The 18,307-nt window shown below is 40.4% G+C and overlaps 1 protein-coding gene, 1 long non-coding RNA gene and 1 pseudogene across 5 annotated transcripts in view; 1 reads left to right on the forward strand and 2 right to left on the reverse strand.

Annotated features, from left to right (window-relative positions):
- Positions 1 to 659, reverse strand: part of LOC124120161 — a 44,058-nt gene extending 43,399 nt beyond the window's left edge. Inside the window, exon 1 of the mRNA XM_048398114.1 lies at positions 641 to 659. The gene's annotated coding sequence lies outside the window, so the exon portion shown is untranslated. The remainder of the gene's footprint in view (positions 1 to 640) is intronic.
- On the reverse strand, positions 481 to 6,676 carry LOC124120162 (annotated as a pseudogene).
- Positions 6,641 to 18,303, forward strand: LOC124120166. 4 transcript variants are annotated; one of them, XR_006858788.2, is made up of 4 exons: positions 6,641 to 6,763; positions 11,666 to 12,284; positions 12,649 to 16,221; positions 16,810 to 18,302. It is a non-coding gene; the product is annotated as an uncharacterized LOC124120166 (long non-coding RNA). The 4 variants fall into 4 exon arrangements; XR_007221824.1 differs by having other exon boundaries at positions 11,666 to 12,761; positions 16,092 to 16,221; positions 16,810 to 17,889; XR_007221823.1 differs by having other exon boundaries at positions 11,666 to 16,221; positions 16,810 to 18,303.
- The last annotated feature ends 4 nt before the right edge of the window (positions 18,304 to 18,307 follow it).

An 18,307-nucleotide genomic window follows, 5' to 3' on the forward strand; every position in this document is an offset into this window, starting at 1 on the left:
TGCATATTGGTTCATGTGTTTCGTATATTTTCTCCAAACCACAATATCTCATTGTTGTTTGAAATAGCACCACAAACATGAAGAGACATGTCATTGACTCTGTGGACCCGTGAAGTCCCGGTTTCGAATAGGTCTTCTGCAACCCATGCGACTATGATTGTCGTAAGAGGCAACCAACGGGATCGGGTGGTCATGCTCGTTGATTTGGTTGATGATTGGTTGGTTTGTTGTTTAAAGCTGCACTCAGCAATGTTCCAGCTATATGAAGGCGGTCTGTAAATAAGCGAGTTTGGACCAGACAATCCAGTGATTAATATCATGAGCATCAATCCAAGTCAGCGTGCCTGACCACCCGATCCTGTTACTCACCTTTTACGACAAGCATAGTCACATTATATGGCAAGCGTGGGTTGCTGAAGACCTATTCTACCCCGGAATCTTCACGGGTCGACTTGTTTGATGTTTGTTATCGTATTCTTATTGTGTAGATCGATGCTCATGATGTCAATCACTGGATTGTCTGGTCCAGACTCAATTACTTACAGACCCCCGTCATATAGCAGCAATGTTGCTGAGTGCGGTGTTAAACAACAAACAAACAGATCTTAGTCCAGTGGTGATGGTGTCCCACAGTACTTACCTTGAGTTAATGCGATAGCACAATATACGCCCAAATAGTAGTAGGACAACGACTGCAGTTTGTCTCTGCTGACTGAACTGTCCACAGTGATGTTAAACTCGTTCCCAGATGAGTTCAACCGACTGGTATAGTTCCTAGCCTGAAGATGGGCAATAGTCTTAAGACTTGGGTCCTCTGTCCAGTGGCTGAGCCATATGTTGGACATAGCCCAGGCAAAGTTGTAGATGATATAGAGAGCCATAATCCCAGCAGCAGACACCAAGCCAATCACAGAGAAGTAGGATTTCAGTATTGAATACCTCACCTGAAAAACGTACAATTGTAGTTACTGAAAACAGAGATATCCCCTTTTCATACATGCACATGCGCATTTGAATGATTCGCCATGCTGAATCATCACTTGAGGCAGTGTCACATAGCACCGCTATTTATAACAATACGATATAACATGTCCACAGTTCAAGGTTGTGTTTGGGAGTCTTTAAAATGAAATTAACATTCCAAATTACGAAAAATTGATGACTGATATATGTCACCCCCTGAAAGTTCCTGGAAATCCTTTGGGGTAATCTTAATTTTCATCCATACTATGATAATAGGTAATATACAGAATCACACCTCCTTGGAATTACGGTTTAGGAAACACTGATTGATGATGCGACTTGAGACTTACACAATTTATTGATTTCTGACAGAAACTCTTAAATTCATTACTGCTCATTGGTATTCACTAAATAATAGTTATAATAGAACCAAATGACCAGTGAATCGAGAGTTATTATTCTCTGGCTTGGACATGCATTATCACAACATATATGTATATCTTTGGGGCATCCATAAAGTCTCATATCAAGTACAACTTTCCCTTTATTTGAGTTTGTTATTTCTGATTGATCTGACATTGCATCTAAACTCTAAAGCTGTTGTGAAAGTATGTTGCTGTTCGGTGTTCCACGCATGAGCACTGGTGGTGCACATCACCTATACTTGCAGGCAGATGTAAAATAAGAAAGACATGAGGTGAGGTGAGGTGAGGTGAGGTGAGGTGAGGTGAGGTGAGGTAGGGTTTAACTTTCGTAATTGCATCCATGATTATTGCACTTATATAGCAATGAGCATGTATGTGTGTGTGAGTGTGTGTGTGACTGCTTGTACTAGTCCGGACTGAGATACCATGCCACAGTTTAACATAAATACCCTACTCAAACAGAGTATACTGACTCCAAGTCGACCAGTCCTTGTTTTAGCCCCTTAATGCCGAGCAGCGGACAGGGTAACAACAAGTTCCATCTTTAAACATTGATCGAACCCACTACCACTAGACCACAGCAAATGAAAAAAAGGATACCCACGTTTTACCGTTTCTGTGTATTCATCCTCAATAAGTTTGTATTCTTCTCCAATTGTTGCTCCGTCAGCTACAAACACTTCACGGTTAAGGTCACCGTCCATGTTACGACTTGCAAGGGAACTGGAACATTAGATAAGCCTGAACCCAACTGTATCTGTTGTCATTGGTGGTAGTTGTTGTCATACCACTTTCAACAATCGAAGCAATCCCAATCTTAGCAGTTGGGATCTGAAATATCTCTTTTATGACATCTTATTGTAACAGAAAAAAACCAGATAACTTGTTCTAAAATGTAAGCACCTATTGTGTTATGTTTGTTTGTTATTTAACGCTGTACTCAGCAATATTCCAGCTTCATACCAGCGCTTGTAAATAAATTAGTCGGGACCAGAAAAACCAGTGACTGGTATCATGAGCACTAGTCTACGCAATTTTGGATACGATGACAAGCATTTACCAAGTCAGCAAGTCTGACCACCTGATCCCATCAGTCGCCTTTTATGACAAGCATGGGTTGCTGAAGAATTCTAACCTGCATCTTCTGAGGAAGCCTTCTGTAAGGCATCGAGTATTGATGTGTTACATACCCCACAGATCCAAAAAGATTCTCATTATGATGTCTTTGTCTGATATTTGTTACGGATTCTTCTGACAACTGACAAGGTAACTGTGGACTGTGAAGATAATCTGAAATCATTGATGGCGACAAACTGTGTGATGAAACAGAGTTCTTTGATAGGGTGCTATGGATTTCTTGCACTGAAATTGAAAAGAGTATATCAAATCTTATTATGTCAGAGATTTAAGAACTGCAACATTTGCTTTGTCTCTTGAATGAGTATATGTATCTGATCAGAGTTACATTGACCCATGCTTTCAGTAGGAGTTTCCTTAGTTTGCTTACACTCTTCCTCCTCAAGGTTTCCGCCCTTCCCTTGTAGCAAATATGTCTTAAGGAACTGTGCAAATGGTACGTCATGATCGAGAAGCTCTTCATACGATCCAACTTCAGTTATCTCCCCTTGATCCACTACCACAATAACGTCAACCATTGGTAGCCAGTGAACGCCATGAGTCACAAGTACTCGGGTCTGAAAGCAGAGTCAACAGTTGAACAATATGTAAGTAAAAAATACCATGAATTTGAAAAATACTCGATTTTGATTGGTCAGTTATTGTTTGTATTCATATTTAAATGAGGACATGTACAATTATAGGCTACAAAATGCAAAGTTGCGCTTACTACATGTACAATATTCAAAAGTTGTGTCGCAAAATATTTTGTACAGAAAACTTGATTGAAATCTACAAAGAGAATGTATTTCACTCTGGCGCAGTGGTGACTTAGCATAACACCACTGCCACAGGCTAATTTGCGTGACCAGACATGTCTCTAGTCTGTTAAAAAACACATGCTTATCCTGAAATCAGAACAGACGAGCCTAATCCAAGCTTTTCGGTACGCTTTACATATTGTTTTGCATAATTATATAGATATACTACTGCAACTGCGACAGTGATTTGCCGGACATTTTAGCTTTTCACATCAATCCGACCGTATTGCCAGCTCTCCGTTGGGCCTTGATGACAGCACATGGACCCATACAACCAATGTAAACAAAGGGTAACTACACAAATACAAAAAAGTTTTTGACGTTTTAGGATATTTACTCAATGAAAGTTAACCATTCTATGACATATGTTTGTCTAGAGACTCGTCAAAAATTAAACAGATGAAACACATATGCAATATCTTGAATGTAGTGTATAAGATGTGATGAATCGTCACATGGCGCTGGTCCATGGCAGAGGTACTATGCTGGCTGCATGGAACTCTGGGTAGGTGAGTAGGGTGCCTACCTCATGATGTTACGAAGTTGTCGTGCTACATGCTTTGGGTGCCTGTCATAAGTTTGGGTGAAGTATTAGTTTGCATTCGGTTCCAGCTTCAATTTAGAGCGGGTAAATCTCCAGATAACCTAGCTCTACACTGAAAACACACTCACAGTATGTTTATTTTCTTAATAGGTTATGTGTGACAGGCCATGATTGCCGAGCCCTGAAACAATAGTGATTCTCAACCTATAACAGATTGTTATGTGGCAGTAGAGGTCTTCAGCAACCCATGCTTTTCGTAAGAGTTGACTAACGGGATTAGGTGGTCAGTAATTGTATCTCAATGAGATCCATGAGTGAGTGAGTGAGTGAGTATCGTTTTACGCCGCTTTTAGCAATATTCCAGCAATATCACGACACCAGAAATGGGCTCACACATTGTACCCATTTCGGGAATTGGACCTGGGTCTTCTGAAGATGTGTTTGTCCTATGATACACGATCTGCCCCCTCACCTTGTCCTTCAGCATTCCCTGGTGTCCTATAACATGACTGAAGATGTGTTTATCCTATGATACACGATCTGCCCCCTCAGCTTGTCCTTTAGCATTCCCTGGTGTCCTATAACATGATTGAAGATGTGTTTATCCTATGATACACGATCTGCCCCCTCACCTTGTCCTTCAGCATTCCCTGGTGTCCTATAACATGACTGAAGATGTGTTTGTCCTATGATACACGATCTGCCACCTCACCTTGTCCTTCAGCATTCCCCGATGTCCTATAACATGGCTGAAGATGTGTTTGCCAACATGAGAGACGACAGTACTGAGAGGGTCATCCATCAGATATATGTCCTTGTCACTGTACACAGCTCGGGCTAGAGACACTCTCTGTTTCTGTCCTCCACTCAGGTTGATGCCCTGGAAACGATATTCATACCTGCACTACCCAAAACTATTCCTTTATTTCATTTTCACAATAACTGACACCATAATATAAATGAAATCCTATTTAAAAACTGTTCCTGTATGGCTGCTGCATTGTTTTTCTATATCTGTGTCCACCAGGACTGATTACAAGAGATGTGCATTAGCTACCTTTTCTCCTATCTCTGTGTTGGCTCCACCAGGAAGTGTCTACAGGTCAGACTCCAGGGCACACGCTTTTATAACATCCAGATACCTCTTATTGTCCGTTTCAGAGCCGAAGACAATGTTAGCTTTGAGAGACAAGTTCTGTATCAGGCCTCTTGTGGCACATATGCCACACTTCTCTGAAGGAAGCACAGGGAAGACAATACAGAGCAGTAAACTGCCAGCTGTACAATAATGTAACCAAGATGATCTTTTAAAGTATATATTTGCATCACATTTCTCTTGTTTAACAATGTAGATATGTTTTGAAAAGGGAGATCCCTTGTTATTCGTGTTAAATACTTTTCAACTCATTATCAAAGACAAATTCAAATTTAGAAACTCAACAAGCAATGACAGCCTTGTATATTCCGACATTGAAAGATGACTCAGTTAAGATAGACCCCATCAATCAGCAATTATTTACCATCTCAACTGATTAATCTTTATCTCTGGTAAAGATCTGGAAGGGGTGATCGACGTAAACATACTGTTATGACTAGCTGATGACTGTAAGGACTTTATCTTGCTTGTGTCAGCTAGTACCAAGGTAATATTTTTTTGGTGAATCTTAGTGATCCTGTCAGCACCACAAATACTTGTACCAGGTCGGTCAGCACTCACTTGCATGGCCACGTGGCCCTTCAGTTTCCGCATCTCTCCCAACATGGCTGACAGTAGCGACGATTTGCCTGCACGGACTGACCCCACTATCGCCACTAGCTGACCAATAGGCACAGACAGCTTGATACTGAAAGGGGTAAACGAAATAAAGTGAAACACTTTGTGTTCATTATAACATTCAGGGTCTTGTATCTGTATTGTCCAATGCCATTCCTCGTCAGTATTATTGTCGAATACAGGCACTCTGGTTGTCTTGAACTAATAGTCAGTACGTGAATCATGTTCATATACAGGAATCCTGGTTGTCTTGAACTAATGGTAAGCCAACATATTATTGTCTTTCACTGGCACCCTAGTTGTCTTGAACTAATGGTTAGCCATGTACTATTGTCTTTTACTGGCACTCTGGTTGTCTTGAACTCATGGTTAGCCCACATATTATTGTCTTATACTGGCACTCTGATTGTCTTGAACTAATGGTTAGCCCACATATTATTGTCTTATACTGGCACTCTGGTTGTCTTGAACTAATGGTTAGCCCCCATATTATTGTCTTATACTGGCTGTAACGGGTTGGGGGTGGGGAAAACGTGGTTGTCAGGATGTTTTCAGTCCCATCCCAACCGTCAGTTTCAAAGAGATATTGTTAAAACGGATGTAAAAGAAAACTATAACAAATAATAAAAGTCAATTGAAATCTTTACTTGTTGTTGTTGTTATTAATAATGACAGTTACAATTTCAATATGTACTTGAACTTACTGCAAGTCGTACTCTATTTTTAACGCTTGTCAGTTTTGACAGTTTGATTCTAGACAATTAATTTCTACAAATTCTATTTAATCTACTTGGAAAAGAATAATCACTATGGGCAAAGGCAGAGCCAGTAATGCTGCACGGTAATTGTTATTGGAAAAAACTGTAAACTTGTCTAACTAATCATTATAAAATTTCTAAAAACTGGCTGGGCCAAAAACTACAACTTACCTTGAGTCTGTTATTTCTGCAACTCATTTGGAACGAGATTATATTCGTGGTGACGTCACTTCCGGAAATACATGTAGCAGAAGACGCCAAAAGTTAGAGCGAGAAGAATGCGATTAAACACCAAATATACGACGTGACATTAATTGGGATGGATGTAATCTACTCAATAACATGTCCTGGAAGGTGTTTACGTAAGTATTTTGGAATAAATATATTTACTTTAGTGGATTTAGAGCATGAAACAATTCTGGAATAAACTACCCAACTTTTGATGACGTAAGCACCAGTAGATCGCGGGACTATTTGAGCCGATCACTGGAGCTAACTATAACTGTTAAGTATTCTACTATGAAACATTTAATTGTTCTTATACGTACAATATACATAGTTTTTACACACAAGACGTGTATGTAATAATAAATAATCATATATTTAATAACTATTAAAACTTCAAACGATCGCTGGAACGTGGACGAAAACCGAAGGTCTTGATCGTTTTCGCCCGAGCCTGACTATTACAATAGCGCCTTTTTTAAAAGAAGACTCGTCCCGAGTTAACATTTTTACATAAACATGGTATTATACATTGCATTTCAAGTAGCAAAAATTCTCATCCTGTTAATAATTATACCACTTATAAATATTCATGTTCTTTCCTTCCTTTTTCCTTTTTCCTTAGCCCTTACAAGTTACAGGCAGTTAAAGGGGCACTGATCTAACGCAATTCTCCGGACTTGTTGTTGCCTTTGTTATTGTTTTTTCCCCCGTGAGTAGCTGGATGATACGCTACGCAGCTGAGCGTGACCAGAGACTGGTCTACAGTCTGCAAGGACAGCTAAATAAACTTGGAGGCTGGAGGCAATATTTGTTTTATGCATTTTTGAACAGTTACACTGATTGTTTAACTGTGATCTATAAAGATTTCAACAAAGGGCGCATGTTAATTAATTTCTTCAGCCTAAATGAACAGACAAAAAGAACGGCGGAGCTCATCGGATGTCGTCATTTGGAAATACCCCTGATTGTTGTTGTTTAATAATTAAAAAAAGTATCCATGCAGTGAAAGCATTTTCGGATTTCGGATTGCGTCGATAATACGATTACTACTCCCTTGTTGTCATCCATGTTTTCTGGTATAACCCTACACTTGTGTATTTGTCGTCATTCACTTGATGCTCAGTTAATGAATTTATTACAGGTATAATTAGTGGTAGCACCACTTAGATTACCTGACAAAGGTTCCCATTTGGCATTTTTTGTGTCTGGGGTAATTATTCAATCTAAATACAGGTTTGAAGTGAGGTGAAATGTGTGTTATGTAATATGCACGTGGCAGCCCAGAAAGAGATGAATGATCAGTTGATTTACTTTTTTTGTAAATCAACGGATCGTTTCTAGTCATCAAAGGATTAACAGAAAATACTCAGATTGATTAATCAATATTATCTTGCACAGTGGTTATGTCGAAAGTGAGTGTTTACATGTCTAGGTTTACTAAAGCAAAGGGAATACACTCATATCATGGCGTGAAGTAAAAACAACATACTTTGTTCAAAGGGTTAACCGATAATACGTTGATTGATTGCTCATTGTTATCTAACTCAATGGATTTTTTAGGAACCGTGGACGTTATGAAAACAGTTGTCACGTGGGCTTTCTCAGCCGACCCTTGAGACTTGACACCTATGTGAAACACCTGAAACAATCTAAGTGATCAGTTGAGAAACGAACACGGGTTATAATATCCCGAAACGATATATATCTTTTAAAATATTTGATTGTTACAGAGACACGTGACATCGAATAAGTTTCTTTGTACAGCTGCAGACGTGTAGGATATTCTTCCTTTGTGTGGATATTCACGGATACATTCCTCGAACAAGGAAGCTGCCTAAAATTTATACAAATAAATTTGGTAGGTTGTAATTATGGTATTTGCATTTTGTTTTCCTTCATTTGCTGTAGCATTGAACCGATTCATTCTTGTTCCTCTACATCTTGTTTGGGAAATTCTTCAATGCGCGATAGACGTTGTTTTCACAAGTCTTTTCCTTTGTAAGCGTGTATATATTACCGTCAATTTGTAAAATGTGATTCTCTCAGGCAATTTATAAAATGTGTAAATATTTCAGGCATTTTGACTGAAAAATCTGTCCAGATTGACTAAAATTGATTAAGACGATCCAACGGGCCTAAAAACATCACAACAGATTATTATGTAGGATGAGAAGCCGAACAACATAGAAATGTACTTTTCAACGTAACATTTGCAGTCTCTTGGTGATGACATTAAACATCAAAATGTTTGGAATTCGTTAATAAATTCGTTTAATAAATTTGCAAATGTTACACATTTTGAGAGTAAAAAGATTTATCATATAATGGGCAGGTTTCTCGGCAGGATAAAGCCAACGGATAAAAACGATATCCGTAGGGGTCATATGCGGATAGAGATGCAAATATCAAAGGTCAAGTAGGACTACTTTCACTGTTTATAAACAAACATGGCGTCGTCCTCGTCATTCGGTGATCGAGTCAAAATTAACCATCGGGAATCTGGATAAACAACAGGGATAACTGCTATCATTATCAAAAGAACAGTCTAATATACTGAAAATCAGTGTCTAACTGTGACGTAGCTAAGGCATTTTATAAGTTTGGGCTACTTTGGAGGTATAAATTTCGAAACAATTTTGCGAGGGCGCGAGGCCTAGCCAAGCGGGATCAGTAGCAATATCTGTGCTCGTAGACCTCTGCGACTTGAAAGCTTCTCCACAAATTAAAATAGTAGGATTTGGCTGAAATATGTTTGAATTGTTACCTTGTTTGGTTTTGTGGCTGTGTGTACATCTCACTACACTTCTTAACGTTATGACAGGACAGAACGACTGTCAACAACGTCTGACCGTGCCCGTGACGTCTCATAGACTAGGGTTAGAGTAGCTTCCCTTTGACAAAGGGCAGTTACTCAAGCGGACAGACCGATGGATTGCCGCGAAAGGCAATTAAAAACAACTGTTGTTTTGCGGATATGTTGCTTCGCCACTGTATAAGAAAGAGATTTCAGTTGGAACTATATTGGCTACTGTCACTGTCCGACTGACACATCACTTACCCTGTGACGTAATAAATATTAATGCACGCATTCCAGGAAAACTCGCAATGTTTCGGTAATGTTTGTGAGAGAGGGATAGCGAATTTAAAGCACAGAATTAAAGCATGACATTATATGATAAAGAGATTATCACGCTTGTGTGTTTGGGGATTGTTATTATCCTGTATTAGGAATAAACACTATGTATTTAGCTCGCCAAGGCTCGCTAAATACAATGTTTATTCCTAATGCAGGATATTTACCATCCCCAAACACACTCGCGTGATAACCTCTATATACACACTATAAAAAAAGCAATGCTCCGGTGAAATATTTACTTTGTGTTGCAAGTCAAAATAGTGTAAATGAGAATCGCAAAATTACCAAGCAAGTGACATATCAAAACTTCGTCATCATTACCGATGCTACCCACAAAGATACCTACATTTCCTTATTATCTCGAAAACTGTATTTCATTTTGTTGATCAATGTAACCATACGCCCTTATTACTACCCATAAATAGAGGTTATCACGCGAGTGTGTTTGGGGATGGTAAGTATCCTGCATTAGGAATAAACATTGTATTTAGCGAGCCTTGGCGAGCTAAATACATAGTGTTTATTCCTAATACAGGATATTTACCATCCCCAAACACACACGCGTGATAACCTCTTTATCATATAATGTCATGCTTTAATTCTGTGCTTTAAAATCGCTATCCCTCTCTCACAAACATTACCGAAACATTGCGAGTTTTCCTGGAATGCGCGCATTAATATTTATTACGTCACAGGATAAGTGATGTGTCAGTCGGACAGTGACAGTAGCCAATATAGTTCCAACTGAAATCTCTTTCTTATACAGTGGCGAAGCAACATATACGCAAAACAACAGTTGTTTTTAATTGCCTTTCGCGGCAATCCATCGGTCTGTCCGCTTGAGTAACTGCCCTTTGTCAAAGGGAAGCTACTCTAACCCTAGTCTATGAGACGTCACGGGCACGGTCAGACGTTGTTGACAGTCGGTCTGTCCTGTCATAACAGTCAGATGTACACACAGCGACAAAACCAAACAAGGTAACAATTCAAACATATTTCGGCCAAATCCAACTTTTTTAATTTGTGGAGAAGGTTTCAAGTCGCAGAGGTCTCCAAGCACAGATATTGCTACTGATCCCGCTTGGCTAGGCCTCGCGCCCTCGCAAAATTGTTTCGAAATTTATACCTCCAAAGTAGCCAAAACTTATAAAATGCCTTAGCTACGTCACAGTTAGACACTGATTTTCAGTATATTAGACTGTTCTTTTGATAATGATAGCAATTATCCCTGTTGTTTATCCAGATTCTTGATGGTTAATTTTGACTCAATCGCCGAATGACGAGGACGACGCCATGTTTGTTTATAAACAGTGAAAGTAGTCCTACTTGACCTTTGATATTTGCATCTCTATCCGCATATGACCCCAACGGATATCGTTTTTATCCGTTGGCTTTATCCTGCCGTGAAACCTGCCCATTATATGATAAAAATGACTAATGCGCTTACGTATGGCGCAGCAGAGGTCGCGAACTAGTCTAGATTTCTGCTCTTCATCCGGGTACTCACTGGGAAAAAACAATAACAAAGGCAACAACCAGTCCCGGGGAATTGCTTTAGATCAGTGCCCCTTTAAAGAATGGGGTTTGTTGTGCAAGAATAACAATAATTCAACTTATTACATGTTATATTACATCATTTACATTCAATTATAACTTCTTACCTTGTTGATTATCAATGGACACCGTTATAATACTTACTTTTCCCAAGAAATGGAAATCCAAGAATTAATATCCTTAGATATGAAAACACATTCTTATTATAATAATAAGGTAATCCTTCACCAGGAAATATGTCAGTGAAGCACAGTTATCAGTCTGAAAACACAATCTTTGGTTCTTGAAAACACAGTTCAGTTTCTTCACACACAGTTCTTGAATAGAATGTTCTGTCCTTTTCAAGGATATGGGTCTGGCTGTTTTCCACATGAATCAATGAACACAAGAATACATCTCAAAGAAATCAAGAGAGAAAAGATAAGATGATCAATGAAAGAAAAGATAAGAGCCTTCATAAAAAGAAATTGCAAGAAAAATTAGAAGGAAATTTCCTCTCCAAGACAGATTATTATGCCGGCTGACTGCCACTGCCATGTGCCATACCTCGGATGAAGGCGTCAGCTGGTCAACGCAATTTTCATTTCGTTCCACTTCAACAGTCACATCTGTGCAAAGCTTATCAACCTGAGAGGTAATAACATTGGAATTTAAATGCTTGTGCGCAATATGGTACTTTAAACCTTTTAGTGAAGTACGACAATCATGACACTTCTTTACAGGGCAAGCAAATGATTTATGCACCCTGTGATGCGTTCGCGCCCAATGTTCTTCAAAGTCACGTCGCGATGCAAAGGTTTTAGTGTCAAGGCAGGCAGGGCAGTCCATATTTGGCATGAACTTTATAAACTTCATTGCTGGCGCCCCCTCCATAACCTCTGTATGCTCCGATCCCCATTGCATGATCTCCTCTTCATCAACATCTAGGTTGAGAACGTCAGCCATCCTTTGACTGCAAATAAGGAGTAAGTAACGCCTGCATGAGATATGTTGTAACTTCAACAGTGCTTATCACTTTTCTATATTCTAGATACATCCTAGGAATCATAATCTATCATCAGCTTCCTCAGTGAGAACTAGAGTGAATCCCATACCAATCAACCATATCCAGTAAATAGTTTAGAAAGCTTACATCAAGCCCAAATTTTAAATCTTTACCACTTAAAAGATATGTTGTTTAACATTCAACTTTCGTGCCAGACATTCCCTAGATCACATTTTGATCTGTTGCATCCACAATGCAACCGCAATATTCATATCTTCATGAAACTAAAGTATAAAGGGGTCTGACAATATGTAGGAAAACAAGTGAAATATGATTGTTTTCAGATTCATTTGGAATAACAGTACACTAACAGTATGTGAGAATTACTGAGAAGTCCACCATGTTGGAGGATCATCTCCCTCATAGGGCAGAAGTCTGTCAACATGGACAACCCAAGGTGAGCTATTTGAACCATCCTGTATACGGTAAGTCACATCATCAATCTGTTTGATGACCACCCATCCCTTCTTCCAGCGAGTAATGAACTTCCTGCTGGACGGGAGGTTCTTCCCAGGATTATATAACCACACTGGTTGTCCAACCTTGAGTCGAAACTCTTTAGTCCCCACATCGTACCTTTTCTTCCGGATTTCAGAAGAATGTTTAAGGCTATGGCGGGCAGACTCAAAGGCATATTCAAACCTCTCCCTGAGTTTCTCAACATACTCGTCATGCTTCTGAGCATTTTCATTTGGGTTTCCGGTAATAAGTTGGATTGGTAACCGGACTTCCCTACCCAATGTTAGTTCATTTGGCGTAAAACCAGTAGACTCATGTCTAGAAGATCTGTAAGCTGCAATGACATAGGGAAGGTGCTTGTCCCATGATTTTGGTTTCCCATCTGCATATATGCAGAGCATGGCACCCAAGGTACGGTTAAAACGCTCAACCTGGCCATTGGCTTGCGGTCGAAGAGCTGTTGTCCTTGTTTTCACAATGCCAAGCAACTTACAGAGTTCTTGGAAGAGAGTAGCCTCATATTGTCTGCCCTGGTCACTGTGTATTAGTGCAGGTGTACCAAAGCGACAAACCCACTCTTCCACTATCTTCTTGGCTACTGTTTTAGCCTCAATGTTTGGAATGGCGTAGGCCTCAGTCCACTTTGTAAAGACATCTGTAACCACCAAAATGAACTTGTTACCAGACTGTGTATGATCGAGCAGCCCCATAATGTCAGTAGTAAGTCGCTCCATAGGTGAGCCAGTTACATACTGCTTCATAGGTGCTCTCTGCTTCGAGGGTCTTTTCCGAGCAGCACACTTGTCACATTTGGTACAATGTTGTCTTATGTCTTTTTTCATGTCAATCCAATAATAAGACTGTTGGATTTTTTGGAGAGTTTTCTGCAGCCCCAGGTGACCTCCTAAAGGAGAATCATGATTATGGGTGAGGATCAGGCGACGTTTACAAGTTGGCATGACAATCTGCCAGTGCCATCGTCTGCCATCTTTGTTCTCCCACCTCCTATGGAGTACCCCTTGTCTAATAGACAACCGATCATTTTGTCCCCACAGAGCCTTACAAGCACTCGAGGTGGCAGACACCTCTTTCCACTGTGGACTGACATTATTAGCTCTGACCTCGTAGATGAGTGCAATATTCATCATCAGCCAACTGAAGATTTTTCAGTTCATCTGGAGACAATTGTTCATAATGAATGGCAGTTTGGGTCATACTCCCAGTCTTTGCCGACTTGGACCTAGTCACTACACCACAAATGCTTGGAGATGAATCCGGGCCGGCGCATTGTTTGCTGCAAGGTCCATCTTCTCGTTTGCATTGAGGACATGGTACACAAGGTCGGCGACTTAGGGCGTCTGCATTCCAATGAATGCGCCCAGGTCTATGAACTTCATTTAAGTCATAATTGCTCAGTTCTTGTAAACCACCTGGCCATCTGATTTACAGGTTTCTTAATCCGCTTGGCCCAAACCACAGCAGAATTATCGGTTCTTTTAATGACAGGCCATCCAAATACATAGGGATACCAGTACTGACAAGCAGTCACTACTGCAAGAAGTTCACGTTGAGTAACACAGTAGTTCCTCTCTGCTGCAGAGAGAGTCTTACTGAGGTATCCCAGAACTACTTCCCGACCTTGCATTTGTGCCATAACTGCGCCTAGTCCTTCACCTGAAGCATCAGTGTCAATGATAACTTGGCCTTCTGTTTGAGGAAAACCAAGAATCGGAGCGGAAGTAAGAGCGACCTTTAAGCTCATAAAAGCTTGGTCTGCTTCACTACTTCACTGGAACTCTACTAGTTCACTAGTCAGTCTGGTTAATGGTTTTGCAATCTTTGAAAAGTTTTCAACAAATCGCCTGTAGTAGTTTGCTAAACCTAAAAACCTCAAAACATCTTTGTGACATTTTGGTGTAGGCCATCCTTTTACAGCTTCTATTTTTTCAGGTTGTGTGTGGACACCATATGCCGAAATCACATGCCCGAAAAAGTTCACTTTTGTCTGAAACAAGTGACATTTTTTAGGCTTCAGCTTCAACCCAGCTGCGATAAATCTGTCCAAGACCATTTTGAATCGTTCAAGGCATTGTTCAAAGTCTGTCCCAAAGACATTTATGTCATCAAGAAAACAGAGGCAGTCTTCCCATTGAAGACCTCTGAGCACTGTCTCCATCAAACGCTCAAAAACACTTGGTGCATTGCACAGACCGAATGGCATAACTGTCCACTCATATAACCCAGATCTTGTGACAAATGCGGTCTTTTCACGATCTTTAGGGTCCATCTCTACCTGCCAATACCCTGCTTGTAAGTCCATCATGCAGAACAGTTTTGCACCACCTAGACTATCAATACAGTCTTCTATTCTCGGTAGAGGGTATGAATCTTTTTTGCTTGAAAGATTCAACAAACGATAGTCACAACAAAATCTGTAACAGCCATCACTATGCTGCACTAATACAGTTGGTGAAGCCCAAGGACTAGTAGAGGGTGTGATTACACCTTGCTCTAACATCCGAGCAACTTCTTTTTGCTCTGCTGGCGTCTAGGGGCCTGCTTGATTGGTTTAGCATCACCTGTATTGATAGTGTGCTTGACCAAACCAGTGCGCCCCAAATCATCCTCATTCTTAGCAAAAGTATTTTTATAAGAAGAAAGGACATCTTCCAATTTCTCCTTTTGAGATACATTAAAATTAGATTTACTTCTGTCAAAGAGATCTTTAAGATAATCAGGAATTACTGCACTTTGGACATTAAGTTTTGCAATTTTCTTGACCTTTTTGTTTGAAGGCAAAGTAACACTTTGACATTGAGCCAAAATTCTACCAGAGGTAAGAGTAATTGGGTTATCTGTCACATTAATGACTTTAACATAAGCTGCGTTAGCCCTGTTGACAACACCATTACCCATGAGAAGACCACTTTGAACTAAAATCTCCTTACATGGCTCCACAAGAACATTCTTAGTGTTCTGTTGATTATCAGGTAAGGACAGTTTAACTAAGACACTGACTGTGGTGGGACCAAGGTATTATCAGCTACTATTGCAGTTCTATCAGCTGCAAAAGTAGGTAACCAAACTACCTGTAATTTGATCTTGTGATCTGCAAGATCAACTACAGCACCTAGAGCAGTGAGTATGTCCATGCCCAAAATACCATCAACTTCGAACAAGTTCTCAATCTCAGATACAAGAAATTCTTCCTGAGTAGGTTCCATGTCCTCGTTTATATTCAGCAGTGCCTTGAATATTCCGTTCACAGGAAACAAACTTACATTAACGGCTTCCAATGACAAATCAATCGGACTAAGTGCGACAGAACGAGGAAGACGCTTGTAAGATCTAGGAGATAACAAAGACACCTGGCTACCAGTGTCCACTAACAAGGTAAAGTAAGTGTTACTAAGTTTTACGTTCACTAACTGGCCTTCATCGCCTATTTTAAAACAAGGTCTCATCATTGCAATAGCTCCGTGTGAATCAGCTGTGAGAGAATATTGTGGTTGCACCTCTGCTGCAATCCTATCCTCTTCCAGTTGACCACTTGAGTCTATTAGCTTAGGGTTCAATATAACATTGTCATCCACCAAATCCCGACCTAAGTCCGAGATGGTGGTTTGGGGTTTCCCTGTGCCTGCTTCGGAACTGCTCTACCAGGTGACTGATTAACACACTGCGATGTCCAATGTCCAGGTTTATGACAGTTTGAACAAAATGAATTTGCTCTGTTGTCACGCCTAGATGAACTCTGAGCGTGCCTCTATTTTGGGTACGCCCCGGACTGCCATAAGGAGTCTGGCTCATTGAATTGTTTTGTGTCATGGGGCTATGACTTTCATCAGCCCTATAATGCGATTTTTCTTGCACTTGAGACAACCTCTCAACAGTCTTTTGCAAGTCTGCCAGCTGTTTTGAAAAATCATCGAGTTTATTCTCAACAATTCTCTCTGGCGACTCAAAATGTACTTTTCTCACTGCAGGTTGTGGATATGCAGTGGCTCTCACAGATCGCTGAGTGGTCCGACAGTTTGGTCCGCCCAACACAGACTCGTACATCTCTGCAACATCAACCGCTCCTTGTAGCGTGCAAACACTCTTGTCAAGGAATCGGAGACGGAGATCTTTGTCTACAGCTCTTTTGAGAGCATCTAGCGCCAATCTCTCCTGGAGGCCATCATCCAGATCAGGATAGGCTTCCTGGACAAGTCGCCAAACATCGTCTCTCAAGTCTGCTTTTGACTCCCCAGGCTTGCGGTTCCGGTTGATAAATTCTTCCTGCTTAACATCAGGGAAACTACTACCGTACCGTCTCCGAAGAGTATCGGCAAGCCATTGGTAGTCGTAGCGACTTCGCTCAGGTAACCTTGCATAAAACACCTGTGCTGCTCCTTCCAGAGCACATCCCAGCATATCTGCACACTGCTGGTCAGTCCATTGTGACTGTCTAGCGACATTCCTGAACTGAGCCTCGAAGGCAGCATAATCCCCCTTACCACTGAACTTTGGCAAGTGCAAGGAGATACGCGCCACAGGAGTAGCTCTGGAATCAGGTCGTCTGACATCCATGGCGTTAACCCGCTCGGCTAAGCTCAAAACTGTTTTTGAGAGCTGTGCCATGATGTTAACCATGTTAGTCTCATTCTGATCATTCTGCTGGTCATTCCTACCAATAGGTCTATATAACACATTGTCATACAAAGATGGTGAGTAGTGCCTGTTTGAGTCCAGTGGCTGCAAATTTCCCTGAAAACTTTGCTGCCGGCCATGACCATGTAAGTCTCCTTCACTGAAGGACCTACTCGGATCAACAAACCTGGCGCTATTTTCTCTGGCTGCACCTTCCTCATGGTAACCATCTGCCATTGGTCTGCGACTTTCACTCGCGACCTGTTCTCTTACATTTAGGTTATCAACAATTTGTTGTCTGCGAGACCTTGAATTAGTTGCAGGGCCTTCCATTGCAGAGTTTATCAGAAAAACTGTTTTGATAATGATCCATAACTACACAAATAAGTTAAGTAAAGTTTCAACATTATCTCCATTTATCCAAAAAGCATATCCCACTTCTGACACCATTAAACTGTAACGGGTTGGGGGTGGGGAAAACGTGGTTCTCAGGATGTTTTCAGTCCCATCCCAACTGTCAGTTTCAAAGAGATATTGTTAAAAACGGATGTATAAGAAAACTATAACAAATAATAAAAGTCAATTGAAATCTTAACTTGTTGTTGTTATTAATAATTTCAATATGTACATGAACTAACTGCAAGTCGTACTCTATTTTTAACGCTTGTTAGTTTTGACAGTTAGATTCTAGACAATTAATTTCTACATATTCTATTTAATCTACTTGGAAAAGAATAATCACTATGCGCAAAGGCAGAGCCAGTAATGCTGCACGGTAATTGTTATAGAAAAAACTGTAAACTAGTCTAACTAATCATTATAAAATTTCTAAAAACTGGCTGGGCCAAAAAC

Source organism: Haliotis rufescens, unplaced genomic scaffold, assembly GCF_023055435.1.
Source record: "Haliotis rufescens isolate VD_foot unplaced genomic scaffold, xgHalRufe1.0.p SCAF_18, whole genome shotgun sequence".
Lineage (NCBI taxonomy): Eukaryota > Metazoa > Mollusca > Gastropoda > Lepetellida > Haliotidae > Haliotis > Haliotis rufescens.